Raw genomic sequence first — 19560 nt, 5'->3', positions numbered from 1 at the left:
CCCAGGAGGGTGGTGTAGCACTGGAGCTGGGGCCCAGAGGGCATGTGGGATCTCGATACTCAGGCTGACTTGGTGGTTGCTGTGGCGCTGTATCCATTTTGATTCAAAAAGGACATGGCATTGAAACGAGCCCCTGAAGTAAACAAGGATATAAACCAGTAATGTCGATAATTTTGCATAACAATGACATTATTCCCTCTCCTCACATACCTATAGCTTCATGACTGAGTCAAAGCTTGGAGACAGGTTTACACTAATGCAGAAGATCTGACTGCTGTGAACACACAAGTATCCAATTGCTTTCTAGTTTGGGTGTCAGGCTACAAGAAAAAAACACCAGCTAGTAATCTAACACGAAAGGCATTGTACTTGAGAAGTGACTAACTAGATTCATTTAACTTTTAATTTGTGCTGGGTACCATCAAAGTAGCAAAAATGTTGTTAATCTTCCTGCTCTGAATAAACTGTCTGCTAACAGGGAGGTGTGAGGGAGGGAGCTGTCTACTAAATGCTTTTAATTAAGTGAAAGTGTCAGTATTACCCAAGGAGAAAGTACTGCCTTTTATTCTCTCCCAATGCCTGCTTGAAGACATGTGGCAACGCCCTGTCTGCCCGAGCCCTGCTGGGGCTGGAGGAGTCAGGGGTGTTGTTTTGGGGATGCTCCCAGCGGTGTTGGACCGCAGAGGTGTTTCATGTTTTGGGGACTGGCTGGGTGCTGGATCCCAGGTGTGCTGCAGTCAGACAGCTGCTGCTGGGAAGGGCTGGGGTGTGCAGAGAACATCAGCAGCCTCTGAGCAGCACCGAGGCTGATGCCAGGTGTTCCCCCAAGCTCCCTGCAGGTGCTGGGAGATGGAGATGTTTGTTAGCTTGCTGCTGTTCTTTTTCCTGCTAAGCTCATCATCTCCTTGGCACCGACAGGCAGAAGAATGACATTTTCCACTCTCCATGATAGTATTAACAAATAGACAAGAATTTAGGGCCTTCCCACCATGTTCACACAGCCTCATCGATGAAAAAAGAGCTGAAGGCCTGTAAAAAGAATTAGAACCAAACCTGCAAGAAGTGACTGGGTGGGAAATTGCCTTCCTCTTCCTCACTGCCTCTGTGTATTTGTGGGAGAAGACTGATATCTTTGCCTGGTTTTATAGCCCTGTCTGCATCTAAACAGCACTTTTGCCACAGCAGCAACTCTTTTTTTCCCCCCTAATTGACAGCATATATGAATTGGAGGATAAATAACACTGTGACCTAGCAGATTTCCTAGTGAATACTTTTGCTGCATGGCAGCTGGGTGCACCAGGGCTCGTGATGGCCCTTGCACAGCATCTTCCTCACGGGGAAGAACAGTCCCCTTGATTGTAGTGTGCTTTGCTGAAAGCAACCAAATAACTCAAGGATCTTAATTTTGCAATCTTTACTCTCATAGTTAGCTTTGTAATTAAAATGAGTCCAAGAGAGTAAAAGAAATTCAACAACAAACAAACAAACAGAATGAGCAAACAAAGAAAAAACACCACCCAAACCCAAGCTGAGCCAACCCAGCCCTCCAAAAAAACAAACTGCTGCTTTTACATAGGAATTATTTTTAACTGGATTTTCATTTTGCTAAAGTGTCTGGCAAAACTATTTGCTTGTCACTAAATTGCTAAAAAGTTGTTCTCTGCTGGCAGAATGAATTTACTTTAGTATGTGTATTTAAAGAGAAACATTTAGAAAGAAAAGTTTTTAATGAAAAATAATTTCTTTTCACTTCTGAAGAAGCCTTTCTCATCACAAATATTTGTACAATTTGAGAGTTCTTGATCGCTGAGCAGATTTATCAGGTTTAGAGTCTACTCATGTGAGTAGGGGAGAGGTCATAGGGTCAGGTTTTCCTATGTGCCTCATCTCTCCTGCCCCACAGGAAGCAATACCTTAAAGGCTTGTGCTCAACTGGGCAAGATGTGAGTAGGGCTGTTTGTGCTGCCACAAAAAAAAAAAAACATGTTGGTAGTTAATTTAATATAATCTCAGTAATCACTGGATTTATTGCCCAGGAAAACTTAAGGCCTTTCAGGCTCTCCATTCGGCCAAAAGCTGAGCTCATGGTTTGTGGACTTTGCTGCTTTGTATGGACAGGCAGGTGCTAATCACTCCCATACAGCTGAGCCACAATTTGCTGGCCTCTTCTGTAAAACATTCCAGCTTTCCTCAGTGCCCTCTTGCATGTGCTGCTTTACAAGGAAACTGTAAATTACAATTAAACCAGCACGCCATATATATTATTTTCTTAGTTGATAGTGGGTTGTTTTAGGGTGGGGGGAGCACATTAACGAGAGATGCCTGGGGGTATGTGGCTCGTGGTGTCCTGCCCTTCTGTTCCTCAGGTTTTGCACAGATAGGAACACACAGCCCTCATTGATAATCAGGCTGCAAAGGGCTCTGTTGAGTAATTGCAGCATTAGTCTTCTCTAAATGAAGCTTCAAAGTAATTTCAGCTTTTTATAATTACAGAGCCAGCGGACTGTAACAATTTCCAAATGTTTTGGAGCTGATTTTAAAGCTGATCTGCAACGTGTAGTTAAGATAAGTCTCAGAGGCCCAGGTCCTTTGTTTTTAAGTAAAAACCTGTCGGGGAAATCTTAACTGATGCAAGATTTACACTGACCACAAACAGGCTTGGATAAACTGGCACCACCAAATGGGTTGGGGGAAAGAAGGAGAGGAGGTGCAGGGAGGCTACACAGACATGACCAGAGTTTTGATATTAGGAATGCTATACTGACAATTCTGATTCAAGCTTTATTAGAAAAAACACCTCATTTTTCGGAGGTTTGGATGGATTATGGGTTTCCTGTGCTCCATATGTAAATGAGAGCTTGTGGATCAAGGCTTCAGAGGTAGTGAAATGCTTATAGCTGGTGATGAGTACCTTAAGGGCATTCTCAAAAGCACCTGGGCAAGCTGACTCATTCATTCTTGGTATTTGTGCATAAATAAACCTGAAAACTGGGCCTGAGGGACGCAGAGGGTGGCCATCACCTCACTTGTCTCATTGTGGTGACCTAGGTTTAATGTCTTTCCCAGTAAAGCTTCAGCTTTTCATGGCTGAATGTAAGGCTGGATATATTCATGCACTTGACATTCATCCAGTGAACAATCCTCAACTGCTTTTCAGGGATGTAATGCTTCAATTACCACATCTAGGATTATAAAAAATAGATCGTGATCTCCATTGTTTCTCAAACTGCCTGAAAGCTGTAGGAAATATTCTGGGAGAGAGCTTAAGAACCATTAGAAGAATACCTGGAAAAGAAGGGGGGAAAAAATGATGTAACTGATTCTGGCCTGGCAGCTATTTAAATTAAGAGTCTGACATGTGGTGTGGAGAGGGAATTGAGGAGGTTCCTGGCCAGCTCAAGGGAACAAGATCAGGTTAAAAAATCTTTGCATTGGAAATAAAACATAGGAGTGGGACAAAGGAGTAACATGGAAATGTCAGCTTACTGCAGAACTAAATACAACTAGCAAAAATTTGTTTTCTTCCCATTTTGAGGGTATTATAGCAGGGCGGTGCTGTTGAGCTCTAGTTCTCCTGCTTTGTGCATAACACCTTGAAAATCACGTGTGAAGTGCCTTTGCCTCCTCTTCAGTATTCTTTGCCTACTGCATCATTTCGAGATTGGAACTCAGGGAGATCATCCTGCTTCTCTGTATATATTTTCAATGTGGAAAGAAACTTTTATTGGAAATAAGAGGCTTAAAATAAGAGAGCAAAGAATTTTTAGCCTTTCATGAAGTTGATCCAAACCTTCAAAGTGTTTTGGTAATTGTGTTTATGGCTAAAAGATTGATTATTTAAATCTGTGCTAGAGTATACTTTTTGGTATGAAGTAATGGCTCATGACAAACCAGTTCAGGAATGCTTTTGAGTTTTTCAGGAATTTTTTTAAGCTGGATGAGGAGGGAAGAGTGTGAGGCACTAAGTTTAGCATTTCAAAACATCTGGATCTGCTCTATGGTTTATTTTTTAATGTGTTTTCCATGAGTCTAGTTAAACAACCACATGGCTTGATGGCAAAATGAATGCAAGTGCAGTGTTTGGAAAGGGACCCTGGATGAAAGTTCTCTTGCTAACTAGAGTCAAGTATATGCTCTTGTTTCTGGTTAGGTTGTGTGGATTCACAGAGATCCCATCTTGGCTGCTGTTGTTCCCTTCCTCTGCCAAAAGCTGCTAAACATAAAGCAGGCGGAGGAAATACTAAATTACAGAACACCTAATCTTTAGTCCTTTGTTTAATCTCAGATGAGTATCCCAGATCTCATAACTAGAAATGAGGCCAGCACACAAGGCCAAGCACAAGATGCTCCAGGACTTGCACTGGAGCAGAAGGTCTCCTGTGGCTGCAGGAGCAGAGGGGGAGGATTCTGAAAATGGCTTTTTTAGCCCGTGCTGTCACAGTGCTGCTGAGAGCTGTGCTTCTGATGGGCTGCCAACACACCAGCAAAGTGTAGCTAGTCCTGGTTCCTATTTAACTGCTATTAATTTTGGGCACACTGAAGGGTTTGGGATTTATTATTTTTTTACTATTAAAATAGATATGATTGTGTTGCTGTGAAATTGCTCATTGCTGATAGACACCGTCAGAGGTAAGGGCCTAACTTAGCTCTGCTTGCAAGTGATTTTTAGTCATTGCTCTTTGTCCTTCTCCTTGACATCTTTTTTCTCACATCTATTTCTCCCCCTTTTCCCTCTTCCAAGCATGTGTTTTTCTTCTGTTGTTGCTTTCATCTTGGCCCAAATGCTGTTGAGGCCCCAATGCTGCACTTGTCAGGAGAGTGGGGCTGGCTGAGGTACAACTGGGGGCAGCTCTTGAGGACTGTGGGCTCTATCTCCACAAGAAGTTTAGAGCCTTCTCCAAAAATCCCTGTCACTCATTGCCATTCTGTCTTTACAATGCCATGTGGTGGCAGCAGGATGCTCCAGAGGCAGGGTCACTTTCTCCTGCAGCCATGTGAACACCTTAGAGGCTCTCAGTGCACCTCGTGTCCCTGCACTGCTCTCTCTGAGGGTGTTGTTGGCTCTCAGCCCCACAGATCTGGCTGTGGAGAGAGGCAAGTAGGCAAAAGGTAATGCCCCATACAAGTTAAAGATAGGGTTTTTTTGGTTTTACAGCATATGGCACTAAAATTTATTGTTCTACTGATATTATTACAACAAATTATCCTCTCTATTCTTTTGTTAATGATGCTGTTCTCTTAATCATCTCCTGCATTTTATGCATGTGCACACACATGCAAAACCTCTGCAAGTGCTTCTGTTGAAATCCTACCAGCTGAAAAGTGGGAGCTGCTGTTGGGTAAAACTTGGCTTTCTTTGTATCTCAGAATGATTTGTAGAGGTCATTCTGAAAAACCTGTATTTGCCCAAAAAGACTGGAAATTGTGTTGAATTGATCCCTTGCAAAATGTTTGCAGGAAGGATTGGGTGGCAAGGTATGTACAGGCAGCAAAGGGAAAAGATTCATTCCTCAGGAAGAAGATGGAGCACTAAAGGAACAAAACAAAGGATATTGAGGTGGGTGGCAGAAGGGTAGAGAAATTAATGTGTTGATACCCTAAAAGAAGTATTCTGAAGTATATTCTGTGCTTCAGGCAGCAGCCAGTCTATATGCCTGGAAAATAAGGGATGTTGGTGTGCAGATGTGAAAAAGGATGCTGGAGATGGAGCCAAGGATGGTGCTGTTTGTCTTCAGTGACTTGTACAGATTCTTAAGCTGAGGAGTAGAGGGGTTAACCACTCTGTGTATTAAGGCTACAAAAAGCTTTTCGACCAGGAACATAAATTACTGAAGCTGCTATTCACAAAGACACATATGAGACATAAAACAACTGCCACAGCTTTTCACATGGCTTATTGTACTTCATCTCATGGTGATGGCTGGAGTGTTCTGGGACTACTTTTCAAAGTATTCTCCTTTGTATCTCAAGAACACACAATGGTTCAGCCTTGACATCCATCTTCATATGTAAGGAGACTGATAGGTCACCAGTGACATAGCTGCAAACATGTTATCAAACATCTTCTGATTGCTTCCAAGCAAGTGTTCTTGTCCTGCATAAGACAGACAGCATTTAGATGTTCCCTTCCTGATTATTTTAGTAGATTTTTATTTACTCTGAATTATGGTAAAAACAATCACTGTACACTTTTTTCTATTTTGTGATTTGCAGGGAGCATTTTCAGCAACTGCTGGATTCCCTCATTCCCAGGAGGGCCCTACTCTGAAGTGAATATGCAGAAATCACAGTCCTAGAGAGCTGCTGAGGTCCAGGTCTGGAGGGCTAATACTCAACAAATCAGATATTCATGCACTTCTGTCCTCTCTGTTTAGAAGCAGCCAGATGCTGCCATGGTCTTTACCAAGCTGAACTGAACAAACAAGGAATTAACCTTGCTGGACCTGGATTTTTTGTTCCCTTCCCAGTTGCCATCTTGCCAGAGCAATCACCAGCCTGCCAGCTTTCTGCCTGTCTTGCATTTATGGTTGGGAAGTTGCAAAGCTGGGGGGTGTGTGTGTGGATACAAAGCTGCTGACCATCAAGCTGAGATCTGCTGGAAAATGGGTTCAGGGAAACCTCATGCCGAGAAGAAAAATATCTTAGTGAGTTTAATATTTAGCACTCAGCTAAAGAGCTCATACTTCCCCTCATGTCTCTGAGCTGAAAAGAAGCCCAGTCTCCTGTAGAAAGTGAAGTTAAAAGGGAGGGCAGGGCTCCTGTTTGTGTTGTTGCAGACAGCTCTGTCTGCTTGGGTTTGTATCAACAGACACAAATTGTTGACTTCACCTCTGGGTGTTTATCTCCTCTGTGCAGGCTGTGTTTGCTCTTCTTGTCTGGGAGGGCTGACAAAAGGCCTGGGATGTGGAGCAGGGTGGCTCTGGGGTCCTGCCTGGGGCAGGGATGGGGCTGTGTGGGTGCCCAGCTGGGTCACAGCCCAGACCTGCAGTGCTGGGGGACCAGGAGTTAAGCAGGGGAGCATTTGTGGGTAAATATTTGCTTTCTCAGACCAGGAGCTCTGCAAGAAACAGGTCTCAGAGCACATATAAACATCCAGCTCTTGCAGCTCTGAGGCTGGTTGGGTCCGGCAATGCCCAGCTGTGCTTGTACTAATATTAAATATAAGCAGTAGGGTTTTGCCAGCCTCATCCCTCAGGCTAGCCCTGGTTTTGAACAGCTCTGCAGTGAACTGTCCTTCCCCCACATCTTTTTTTTCCCCTTACCATAAAGTAAATCAAAACTGGGGTTAGCCACAGTTAAGTGACCATGAAATGCTCAGAGCTAATCCTAAGGCCCTGGTCCTTTCAGGCATTAGCCCTGCTGTGACTCTGTAGCAATCTCTTCTAGCTCTGCAGTTTTTAAAATTACCTTACTCATGTCCAAACCCAGGATCAGAAGAGGTGCATTTACCCCCCCATCAGTTCCCTCAGTCAACTTCTGTGTATCTGCAAGAACCAGAAACAAATCTCCCTCTTCTGCCCTTTGCCCCAAGTTTTCATTTCTCTGAAGTGAAGTATGGTAACACCTGCTGACACAGATACACATCCAACATTTTGAGTCCACAAAGGCAGCAGTGAACTACCAGCTTCCTCAGCCTCTCTGCTTGGCTTCAGAGGAACCTAGTCTGGAGCATGGACAGATGACTTCTCCCAGCACTGCAGAATAAGCTTTTTATCTTTCATATATTATTTCCTGTCTTATGTGCTGATATGGCTCAGGCACAAACTTAACTCTTAAGTGCTGACACATTGCAAAGGTCAGTATGAAATCTGTTTGTCCTCATCCTGGAGAGATTAGCTACTTGTTCACATTAGTAACACATCTACAATTTTGGGTGACAGAACTGATTTTGGGAGTTTCTGCTGAGAGAGACCCAGTTTCCAGCAGATTTACCATGCCCTGCAATGCTCAGTGGTGAATTCTGCCTCTGTTTCTCCCAATATCTGATGACACAGTAAGTCTGAAATAATGACTCAAAGCTCACAGAGTTTTTCACTGTAGGGGGGGAAACCCTTGTGGGATGTTTTTTGTCTTGATGCCAGAGTGCTTTCACTCATGTACAGAACCAGAGGATACAAAGAAAAATAATAAAATGTTGCTCTAGCTCTTGTTTGCAGCTTTGTGCTGCTGTCTGGGAAGAGTTTAAAGCTGAGTAATGTTGAGATGGGACAGCACAGTGGTGGTGTGAGATAGGGAAGGCTTTTTTACTTCCACAGATCAGTCAGATGCTCCCTGTCTGCAGGGGTGGCTGGTTCTCCAGGAGGATGATGAGGGATCACTGTGAGGAGCTTCTAAGAAGGCAACTGAGTTAATGATCATGTAGTTGTAAAAGCCAGGGAGCATTTCCACCATGCTGAGCACTGAGCTGAGGTGGCTTTTGGAGCAGGCTCAGCTGGTAGTATGAGAACATGATGAAAATAAACAAGGTACTGTGTGGAGATTTGGTTAGGGAGTTGAAAGTCAATTCATCCACAATTCATCTGCTGCATTTGTGACAGGCGAATAAAATAAAATACCTTGAGAAAAGCTTGAGGTCATTTTTTTCTTGTGGGCTAAAGAGACTAAATCAGAAGACTACACCTTTCATGGAAGGCAGTCAAGCTCTTTTTCATCAAACATTTGGATGTCAACATGAGCAGCTTGAGCCTATGTAAGATTATAGACTTTTTCACGTGTCAGTCAAAATATCCTGGGGAGAAAAATGTCACATTCTTCCTCTGTGTTACTGGCACTCATGTTTTGTAAAACACATAGCTTTTTATTTAAAATAGATCTGCAGATATAAAGCTGAACAGAAAATATCAGGAAGTTGGCTGGTCTCTAGAAGAGATGCCTGCTGAGAATGTAAAATTAATTTGCTGCATGTGAAAAATGCTGGCAGTGGGGACAGATGACAGGGAAGGTGTCTGAAAGAGAACAGCATGGGTATGTCTCCTCTGCCTTGCAAAGCAAAACAGTCCAGTTCTGTTTACAAAGGATTGTTTCTGGGGTAAGCTGGTAACCTGATCTTTGTTCCTTTCACACTGGTTTACTCCTTTGCTAGTCTCTCTCTTCCAGCACAAAACACTTCTGTGTATCTTGAATAAAGACAGAGAACAGGCAGAAGTCCTGGTGGTTGTGAATGGCAGGTGCCTCTCTCAGCTGATGAATGATCTTGCTGTTCTCTCTAAGGTGCCCAGGGCCTCTTGCTGACATGGTTGTCCTTGTTTCCCCCCACAGAAGAACTGTTCTGACTTGGTTCAGAGATCCATCTTAAAGCAGAAAAAAATCAGATGTTCTTGGGGTGAATTACTTATCCTTCCAATTAAATAAACTGAAGCATCAACATTTTCCCCCATGTGTAAGAAAATTGCATAAGGTGTTCAGGAGCAGAGCAGAACCAGCACTGGCCTTTCCTCTCAGCCTGGATTGTGCCATCTCTAGTGTCTCGTTCCTCTTGCTGCATTTGCCTCAGCTGAAGGGCTGCTGGAGCAGGATGGCTTTCAGGACATGGTTTGACTGCTTGTCTCTGATTTGGTGTGAGAAGATAAAGCTGTGTCTGTATCTCCGTGGTGCTCAGCTGGATTTCACTTCTGGGTTTTGCAGCAGGCCATGATTTTCCTGGTCAGCACCAGACTGGCACACAGAAAATGTGGAGAGAGATGGGTGCATCCCTATTTTGTTTCCAGAGGATTTGAGGTGCGTGCTTCAACCCACCTCTGCCATCAGCACCTGTGGGGTCTGGCCTGGAGGAACCAGGAGATCCAAACTGTAGTTTCAGCATCTTTAAGTCTTCTGGGTTGAACTGAACATTGCTTCAAATTGATTGTTAAATCAGGGAGTGTGGGCGTAGCTCATTCCATTATAATCCCCACAAATTGCTTTGTAATCGAAAGCTTTTGTTCCAGTGTCAAGTGGTTAAGCACCAAGTAAGAAGATCTATTTTACAAGACTAGACAAGATCTGACAGACAGCGGAAACTTAACTTTCAACAAATATAACAATCAACATGAGAGAACCAAAAGGTCCTCATTAAGCACTGCTGTTCTTAATTAATTGGTCCTTCAGATTTACTTCTTTAAAGCTGCTAACAGCCTTAAGCCTTTCCTAGATTAATTACAAAAGACGAGCAAATCACAATAATGAGTTTAGCCTCGGGCTCTTGCCAGGCCTCTGACCTATGTGTGTAGGTTTGCTCCATGCAGGGTAGACTGGGGGAAGCAATTTGCCTTCTTGTCTTTTTTCTGAATCAGAATTTCTAGCAGGAAGTGGTTTTTTTTTTTATTATTTTCTTCAGTTGTTGGAAAGTGTAATTTTCCTTCCCCTGATAGATCCTTGTCACTTAGTTTAAAATGATCCCTGTGCTGTAATGACTCCCACTTGGGCTGGAAACCCTCCTTCACCAACAACAGCTCAGTCAGTGATGATGACTTTCAAGGCTTGTAATTCTTGGCTTATGAGGCCTAGAGACTCAGGGAAGTATCATTAAAAATGAATCAGGCTGCTCCCCTGGGGACGTGCCTGCTTCCCGGGATGCAGCATAATGTGGATCCATCACCCCTCCCCTGCTGCAGAGGGCTGGGAAGTCACCAGTGGAGTGTAGGAATGAATTTCACAGTGAGTTGTACCTATTGATGTAGGGAGAGAGCTCTTCTGTGCGTGCCTGTAAGAGCAGAGCCACGGCTGCACCGAGCCCTTGGTGCTCCTGAGCCCTTTCCTGGTCTGATCCACCCTTTTATCTGTAACTCAGGCTTTTGGGACCATCCCTATTCCCTTCCTTCCTCCCACTTCAACCATCACCCACCTTGACTTGGATGAGTGGTCATGGTGTAATGGGAAAGATTGTTTCCCGTGCCTCAGTTTCCCTACCTGTGGAATGGCACAGTACCACCCCTGGGAGCTTAGCTACATGTCTTGACTTAGTCATTCTGCAAATTGCTTTGAGATCTTAGGCTGATGAGGAGATAAGGGAAAATTATTGCAGTTTGTGTTCTTGATTAGATAATCATCTGCTTAATTTCCTGTGAGTTCAATGAGGCACCTAAGAATTATGCTAAACTGTGGTTTAAGAAGTGACATCATCCCAGTGCCGTACTGTTTGACAAAACCGAGTGTAGCCATAGATAACCACTAAAAAATGCTGTTCTAAGACAATCTGCTGTGCCCCTCCAGGGTGCCCTTCCCAGCAGTGAAATGAAGTGGGAGGTGCTGTGGTGAGGGCACATGGTCCCTGCACAAGCCTCAGCCCAGAAGCAAAGTGCAGCTTTGCTGCCAAGAGGAGAATCCACTGCAAAGGTTCTTTCTAAGCACAGCAGTGCTGCGTTAGCATGATGGATATTTTCTTCCATTTTTCCTTCCAAAATGAAGGGAACATAAATTTTTCATAGAAGCTTTTGGATTGCCTCTTCCCAGTTACCTGCCCTCTGTCTCACTGCTGCTGGGTGCAGGTTTAAAAGGGGTGTTTTTATTTATTTTTTTCTTTTGTTTTGTTTTTAATTCTCTTGAGGTGTCTTCTTTCAGGCCAGAACAGACACAGATGAGCTCCTGTGGGCTGAAATGCTGGGCACTGCTTTATTGCTACCTGGAAGCTGTGGAGTACCATCAGCTCACTGCTGTGCCCCAGCCAATAAATCTGTGCCAGTTTTTTTGCTAAAAAAAATCCCATCTGCTCTGGCAAAAGTGTACAAACCAGTGATTTTTTTTCACCTTAACTAGTGAGTAGCTACACTGAGGTGAATCCCCATTCAGAAGAGGCTTTGCTCACCTCTAGGACAGCTGGTATCAGTAATGCCACAGCCAGACGTCAGGAGGGAGTCACAACCCAAGCTGCCTGCTTCCCCCTCCCTCTGGCTCCACACAGTGAAAATCCTGGCCAACAGAGTTAATCCATTTCCCTTTTATTGCTCTGACAAAAAGAAAAGGATCCTTATCTCTCTAAACTAGAAGTGGAATGGGAAGCAAGCAGAGGCCTTCCTCTTCCTTCTACTTATCATCTCTTTGTCCCTCTAAATTTGTCTCTGTCCCTGGACCTTAACCTCCCACTCCAAGGGCAGGACAGGGCAGGCTGATAAGCCCTCTCTGAAACCACTGGTATTGAAGCAATTATTCAGCAGCTGCAGCCCTCTGCAGCTGAGCAGAGATTGCCATCTCTGTTCATGGCAACACTGTCCTCGTGCCTCCCTAATACATCCTGGCCTCCAGACCTTATTTATGGCACTTTCTGGCTGAGCTCCAAAGGGACACAGCTTGGGGATCTTTACTGCCATTTTTCTGGACTCTGTCCTTAAAACCAAGGTAATTCTTATTTTTATTTTTTTTTCTTCCCCCTTCCCTATCTACAGCTGCTTGTGCTGAATTCTGTGCACAGGGCAGCAGCACTCCTCACTCCAGAGAGCTGCTCCTGTGTGTTTGCTGTCCTTTGGGAATAACTGCAGTGTGGCAGAGGCAGATGAACGCTGCTGAGAGCTGCTCTGCTACACGTGTGCTAACACTGCCTCAGTTAGCAGGCTCCATTCACAGCTAATTTGAATGTTTGAAATGTTTCTATGGATTTATTTATTTTTTTTAAATTGCCTATATGTAGTTTACAGGCAGAAATCATTGCATAAAACAGATTTTTACATTTTGAGTTTTATCAACTTAGCCCAGAAGTGGGATTGGTCCACAAGACTGGGAGTACAACCTCAAATACTTGCATTCACCCTCAATTCAGAGTTGGAAAAAACCTTTTTGGGTGTTAGCTTCCTCTGCTTGAGCAGAGAAAAGCGCTATGGGACTATAATACATTTCAACAGAGATATTAAAAATATCAATATATGCAGCAGAGAGTCAAAAAGCCACCAAAAACTTTTAAACCCAAAGCCCCAGGTGGTGGTGCTGGCAATGTGCAACTGACAGAAAATAAAAGTGGGTTTGGAGCATTTTTTTTTTAAAAAAAAAAAACAAAAAACAGGCTTCTGCTTTTTTCTGCACCTGGCATGACCTAGACCTGTGCCACTTTCAGTGGAGCAGCTCCCCCTGGGACATGTGGGAGTGTGGGATAGAGGAGGGGATGGGGCAGGGGAGTGGGAGGATCAGGTCTTTTTTCCTGAGTTATGGATTTAGCAATAAACAATAACGATTTCCCCTTTATATAAGCACCAGTAGGGGAAACAAAACAAACCCTTTGCCTCATTTCCTGTTGTGTTTTGAGGTTTTTTACCAACACTGAAAACCACAGTTCATTACGGGAAGTTTTAGTGGTCTGGGTCTGTCAGTGTTTTAAATCAGTATTTGGCATCAGCAAATGAGACACTTTTCCCTTGAAGTTGGAGGGGAGTTTCACTCTTTTATGTGTGTTTTGTTTGAGAAATGGTGTACTCACATTTCTTGTCGAGTTCCTCATTTATAAGCACTGTGTAAAGCTATGCTAACAACCAGCTATGTTCTGAACAGTTTTCCTTCGAGCTGGATGAATAACACTTCACCATTAACCTGCTGCTTGCCAGGGGCTGGGGAGTGTGGCAGTCACTGGTCTGCTGTCAGCTCAGTTTAATATCACAGCCTCTTTGTAGATGAGTTTTCATCAGTGAACTTGTTCTGGAGAGAGATGCCATATGAGCTTGAGATGCTGGTAAATTTTTATGGAGTGAGTTGGGTTATGTTATCCATCTGGGATATTGGGATGGTGTGTGAGGGGCTATACACACACATGGATAACAGTGTGGTGCCCCCTCAAAACCCAGCAGGAGCTGGCAGGAAAGTCAAACACAACTTTTTAGTTTTTGCTCCCTGGTTCCCAGTCTTTAAAAGGAGTAAGAGTAAGGAGTAAGAGCTGATTTTGTGGAATATCCTGAGATGCTCAGATAAGAATGGCAGCAATGCCACAAGGCTCCCTGGATGCCACACATCAGTTGTGCTCCTCTCTGGACAGCCAGGCTCCAAACCTCTGTCCCAGACTGCTGTGAGAGCTGTGCCCTGTGAGAAGCCCTGATTTTATGGTGTTATGCATCTGAACTGGGCTGCTCCCAGCTTAATGCACAGAGCCCAGCAAAGCCCAGCAGGACTGACCCTGCTGTAACTGGGAGGATCCACATCCTCCGGGTGGGTTGCTGGCCATGCCAGCAGAGGAGTGCTGAGAGACTGTCCCAGTTTAACTTCTGTGGGCCATCCAGGGGTGGAGGCAGGTCCTCAGCTACACCATCTCACTCCTCACATCAAGCCCAGCCTCAGGAGAAGCTGGGTCCAGGCTCCAGCACTCCAGAGCTGAGAGCTGTTTGGAGAAGCTGAACGTGAGCGCTGCCTCCCTGTCCCTTTGGAGGGGCAGGCTCTGCAGTGAGGTTGTTTTGCTGCTGTCCTGCCTCTCCATGGAGACTGTGCAAGCCCCCAGGGAATGTGCTCTGGTGCCATGGGTTAAGTGTTTCAGAGTATGGGAGGCATAAAACAAACGGGCTGAGTGTTCCCATGTGCCACCAAGGTCCATTTAATTCGGTAGCACAGAGAGAACTGTGCTTTGGCAGCCTCCCCACCTCCACCAGCTTCTCACAGAAGGGATTAACACAGGATTTAATTAATAAGCAGAGTGACTTTTTGTTTCTTTTTATTCCTTTAGCATGGTATGTCGTACCTGGATATTGCCCTGTGCTGCTCAGGCTAATTCCCCTTTACCTGGGCACAGGGAAAGCCACGCTTGACCCAATGTAGCCATGGCATATAAAGATGTGAACACAGGTCCAGCAATCCCATCTCACCTCCTGGAAGGAATGCAGCCAGTCTGCAGATGAGGAAGGCAGCAAACAGGAGGAGGGAAAGGTCACACTCTGAAACTCATGCTTTCTGTGATACTTTTCTTTGATCCCTTTGCTTTAAAAGGGTATAATGCAAATTTATAACGTCCCACACCCCTTGAAGTCACAATAGCTAAAAAACCCCTCAAGTTTTCCAGCTGAAACTTGCATGGTCCTTGGCTTTGGTGCCAGATAACATGTTGCTATGCCACACACTGCCAAGGAATCTGAGTGCTCTGAGTGCAGGGACACTAAAGATGCCACACAGAAGGCTCTGCATGCTTGCTGTGTTTTTCCATAGCAACAAATACGCCTGATTACAGCACATTCATATGCTCTATATAATGAGTATCCCATAGGAAATTTATCACCGTGCATCCTGCATCATAATTAGAAATCAGACTGGGGCAACTGAAGCTAATTCCCCAGGCATGGGATGTGTTTGGTGTGGAGAGGGCAGTGGGGAGCAGGGAGGGTGAGAGGCAGCTCTGCCAAGTGCCTGGCCCTGATGCTTGTTGCCAAATTTCACAGCTAATTCTGAATTATTTGTGCTGTCCCTCCTGGCAGAGTGTGTGAGTGAGGAGAGGTGTTTTTAAGGGTTTTCTTTTCTCTTGTTTATAAATTAAAAAAACCCATCCAAACTTTCTAGCTTGATTTTTCTTCTGGTCCACTCTGGCAGGGAGAAATTGAAAACAGAAGTGTTTAGGGTTTAGTTCCATAGGCAAAGTGTGTTCTCCTGGGGGGTTTCTGCTGTGGCTTGGTCCAATTGTTACTGCCATACCACTTACAAATATTCTTGACTACTTCAGACAAATTCAGCAGAACTCTAATGAAAAAATAAAATACGCAGGCAAAGTTTCAACCAGGAAAATTTAATAAAGAATTTTATTCACCTGACAAATCTAATCAATTTTCACCAAATAAGGCAACATTCAGCCTCAAGGCTAGGAGTTCACTGTGTGTGTGTGGTGTGTACATCCTTACAGGTTCGATGGACTTGAGTTTTGTGTCTAGGGCTGAGTTCAAAATGAAATGTTCCCAGCAGGTCAAAAGCTGCTTTGTAGCACAGCAATTGAGTTAGGTGTTCATACAGCTCAGGCAGTGATGATAGCTATTAAGGTATCTACTTATATTTGCCATCAGCACTGCATTAAGGTTTTTTCTTATATGATGAGATCTGTTGAGATTCAGGTACTGAAATTATCTTTCTTCTCCATTAACCTGTGTCACTTCAGTTTATCAACAAATGCTGCCCTTGGCTGTAGCCTGATCTGAGCCCTCAGGCTTTCACCCAACCTCCAAGGACAGAATTTGGTCACCATTGGTAAGTAGAACACAAAGGGGAGTCACAAATATATACAATATTGAAGCCATATGCAAATATATTAATAATAATTATGACTTTGTAGTTAAATCAACTGTCTTTGTACCCAGAGGTAATTTTCTGAGGCCTCAGTGAGCTCATGGTCAGAAGTGGGTTGGAAATTGTGCAGAGGAGGGATTTTCCACACTGAGATTTATCATGTTACATCACCTGCTGTTGCAGTGGCATGTGGGAGTGAATCAGGTGCCCCAATGTAGGTGTCTTGTGACATTTTTGCTGCTCTGCAGCATTTGAGCCATGGCCATACTGCTGGAATGTGGGGTGCTGTGAGATCTGTGCCCATTACAACAGGCACAGTTGAATGTTGAAGTGGCAATAGATGCTTGTCAGCTACTTGAACTGATCCCTTTTACTGCTCTCCCTCTATTATCTAAATAATGATATTTATTCAATAAATGGGCTAATTTAATGCCCCAGAGATTGAACTGACTTTAGGCATGATATTTTACATTTCACTGAAATTATTTAGGATGGGCTCCCAGAAGTTCACGAGGCTTCCAGTTCTTCCTATCTGTGCTAAAAAAGCCAAGACAAGCCCCATGCTGCCCAGCTGAACTGCATTTTGCCTGTGTAATGGCTCTAAGTGATGCAGTTACAGCCTCATGAGAGTGTAATGTTTCAGACTACTGCTATGGAACAACGTGCTGTGTGTGAGTGAAGCAATCACTGAGATTTCCTTCATCTCAATTCCCCCTGCCTCCCTACTCAGGCATAGCCCAGGTGTGGATTTGGGGCATGCAAAGGGCAGCCTGCACCTAACCTTTGCAATGACATGAAGGTTTCTGTGGCCACTTTGCTATTTCATGGATGCTGGAGTGCATGCAGAGCTCTCTTGCAGGTTGCTGTCATAATTGTGACTCTCACTGCAGTTTTCATCCTGGAAATGACTGATTGATGTGGTGGTTTGAGGTAAAGGAAGCAGTGCCAGATTTCAGGGACTGGCATTGTAAATGCTCTGGTAAATGAACTGTTCTTCATTTGCCATCAACTGGGTCTTTTAGCTTGGACTCACTCTGCTGATAGACCAGTCCTCTCACAACAAGCACAGCACTTTGCTCCCATATTCTCCAGTCTGGAACAAGGAAAATGCAAGAAGCCTCTTTACTCCTTCCCAGGAGAATGCCAGCGTTTGCAAGAGTCCCACAGCTCCCCAGCATTAATGAAATCACTGGATGGATGGTGTACTGTGAATTGAAGTGGTCAAAACACTCTGTTGTAACCTTTGAATTAAGTGCTGCTCATCCCAGCCTGGAGGTGAGGCAGCTGGACAAATGGCCTGGCAGCCAGCCCAGATGCCCAGTGGGCACTTGCTGGGCACCAAATGGCTGTGTGTGCTCTTTGTCCCAATGTTCTGGCTGCAAAAGGCCCTGTTTCACAGTGCCTGCCCCTGAGGAAGCATTTCTCTGTCTCAGGAGATGATGCTACAGCAGTTTCTGTGCCATTTGTTACCTGCTTGCTCCCTGAAGTGGCCAGATTAGGTAGAAAAGTGTTTCCATCAGGAGGAGAAGCTGCAGAGAGTGCTGATGTCTTGTTTGGCAAGGGTGGAAAAGCATGGGTTTTAGACAGGTTTTCAGGCAAGGGACAATGGTTACAAGTGGCTGTCATGTGCAGGGGAAGAGTAATTTCCACCCTCAGGTTGTTTGCTGTTGTGGGGGGAGGCAACAGGCTCCCTACTGTTCGATGTCAAATCTTGCTGTGATTTATTGCAAATGTACACAGGTCTAAAAGCTCTTCTTTCCACAATGCTGTGAAGCTGCAAGTAAATTTTATTCATTTTGGGGGGAATTTTCTTGATTACAGACAACAAAAAGCCCATTCCTGTTGGTTGGCACACCTCCTGCCAAAGATCCAGGCAGTGAGAAAGATCCCTGGGGGCTTTTCCAGGTTTGTGCTGCAATTTGATCTGCTGAACTCGCAGTGACCGAGGGAATTATCATCCTTAGTGCTCCCAGGGTTAGGTTTTCCTCTGGAAGTCAGGTGGTGTTCTTTCACTAAAGCACAGGCAGGGCAGGGTGTTACAGTGGCATCCTGTGCTGGTTTGGGGTGACTGGACTGACAGATCACATCCTTCAGCACTCATTGTAGTGCCCATCCGGGCAGCAGAGCAGGATTTAAAACCATCTACACATGAAACGAGCTTGGTGCAGCAAGAATAGATCAGAGCAGGAAAAGAGAGATGAGTAAGGAGGAGGGAATGGGAAATAGGCTGATGTGTCTTTGGAGGGAGGAAAAGGAATGTGTAAAACAGACACAGGAGCAGTAGATCAAAGTAGCCCAGTGGGAAGAGGAGAAAGAGCAAACTAGTTATTGCATGAACAAAAATATCATCATGGCTGAGACATGAAGGGAATGACAGGAGGAAAAGAACAGAGGTTGAGAGTAAAAAGAAACATTTTCCTCTTAGAAAATAATAGAAGAGTAATAAAGGACAGGAGTGGGAAGTGAAAGGGAATTAGATGAAGAGGAGGAAGGCTGGAAATAAAGAGATTCTAAAACGGTGACTGTATGACCCCAGGGGAAGAGCAGCAGCTTGGAAATGTATCTTGAAATTCACTTTGGGTAGCACATCATGAAGCTCAAGCTCAGGCAGGAGCTCTTTTCTTTTGGGAAACAGCAACCCGTGCCCACACGAATGTCAGATTGGTGTTGACGCAGGTGGGGGCTGAGAAGCCAGTTTGTAGCTGGAGCCCTGGAACAGGGCCTTGTTTAAGGGAAAGAAAAGAGCCCAGGGAAGCACAACCAAGCTGCTGTGGTTCAGTGAACCAGGCAGCATGTGATGACATTTCCTTTAAAAGCCTGCCTTGTGATGAGCTTGCCGCAGGCTAAGCCCAGGCTCTGGCAGCCTGCAGCGGAGCGGCGCTGGCCGCACAGCACCCTGTGGGACGTGCCTGGGCTCCCTGCCTTCCCTGGAGCTCTTGTACAGCCTTGCTTCCAGCAGCTCCTGCCTGCCTCCTCCTGCCTCTGGCTGCCTGCTCAGGGTGGCCAGAGCCTGCCCTTTTGGCAGCTGGAGCTGCTCGGGCTCTCGGGGTGGATGTGTCCCTCCTTCGTTATCCTCGGTTCCCAGCGCTCAGCTCAGTGGAGCAGTGTGCTTCCTCCCCAGCTGTAAGTGGCATTGTTAGTTCTTTGGCTCTAATAATCTTCATTTGAAGCTCTAATGGATATCCACACAGATAACATGCTAATTTATTAGTTCAGCTCAACTGGGCTGCAGGATGAAAAATGATTGCGGAAGACTTTTAATAAAATTCAAAGGGATTTTATAGGTCTCAAGCCACTTTTAAAATGCAAGAGAAAGCCAAGAGTATTACTTTGTTAACCCACATAATTCTATCCTGCCTAATGAGGTCTGGAGCTAATCTTCAGTGCCCTGCCCTGGGATCAGAATTATTGGAG

This window comes from Parus major, chromosome 15 (genome assembly GCF_001522545.3).
Source record: "Parus major isolate Abel chromosome 15, Parus_major1.1, whole genome shotgun sequence".
NCBI classification, from domain to species: domain Eukaryota; kingdom Metazoa; phylum Chordata; class Aves; order Passeriformes; family Paridae; genus Parus; species Parus major.
This window is presented reverse-complemented; position numbering follows the sequence as displayed.